Source organism: Cucurbita pepo, chromosome 11, assembly GCF_057944985.1.
Source record: "Cucurbita pepo subsp. pepo isolate OVF chromosome 11, ASM5794498v1, whole genome shotgun sequence".
NCBI lineage: Eukaryota > Viridiplantae > Streptophyta > Magnoliopsida > Cucurbitales > Cucurbitaceae > Cucurbita > Cucurbita pepo.
The window spans coordinates 8819403-8820276 of NC_141808.1; the positions used below are offsets into that span (position 1 = coordinate 8819403).

Genomic DNA, 874 nt, shown 5'->3' on the forward strand with positions numbered 1-874 from the left:
TGGTTGTACGAGCCTTGTCTCTTCCATGAGAAATTTGGATGATTTCTCCACCCCAAATTATAAGTATTTGAGAAGGGGTTATTTTTCGGGTTACCTTGACTAACTTGATTCTCGACATAGAAAATTGAGGCCGGATTGCTTGGACATTGATCAATGGTGTGTTCCTCTCCACAAGATACACAAGATTCGGATGCTGTCTGGTTAATTACAGCAGCTGTATGGACTGGTGCTTTGATCATGGAGTCTTGCCCCAACGCTAGATTTAGTAAAATATTAGTCACCAAAGCTAGTTGAGCATTGATAGAGGACAAAGCATCAACTTCAAGTACTTCTCGAGTCTTCCTTCCTGAGTTGCTTCTCACATTGGCCCATTGACAATTGTTAGATGCTATTCTCTCTAAAATCTTACATGCTTCATTGTATGTCTTTGAAAAAATAGCTCCATTGGCGGAAGCATCAACTACTTGTTTAGTAGCAATATTTAATCCATTGTAGAAAGTCTCCATTTGTATACAATGAGGTAGTCCATGGTGAGGACACTTTCTAAGCATCTCCTTAAATCTCTCCCAAGCTTCACTTAGTGTCTCATCTTCAAACTGTTGAAAAGCAACAATCTCATTTCTGAACCGTGCATTTCTCGTGGGTGGGAAATACTTGATAAAAAAATTTTCTTCTAGACTATTCCACGAATCAATTGTTCCCGATGCTAAGGTATTCAACCATGATTTAGCACCATCCCTCAATGAATATGGGAATAAGCTCAGTCTAATCACATCTTTATCCACTCCTTGAAATCGAAATGAGTCACTAACTCTCAAAAATGACTTTAGGTGTAGGTGAGGATCTTCCGACGGTAGTCCATGAAATTGCCCAA

At 39.4% G+C, this 874-nt stretch overlaps 1 non-coding gene across 1 annotated transcript; it reads left to right on the plus strand.

The window, feature by feature from the left end:
- The first annotated feature begins 522 nt into the window (after nucleotides 1-522).
- On the plus strand, nucleotides 523-628 carry LOC111785003 (small nucleolar RNA R71). The gene has a single exon (XR_002813612.2). It is a non-coding gene; the product is annotated as a small nucleolar RNA R71 (small nucleolar RNA).
- Nucleotides 629-874: the final 246 nt, after the last annotated feature.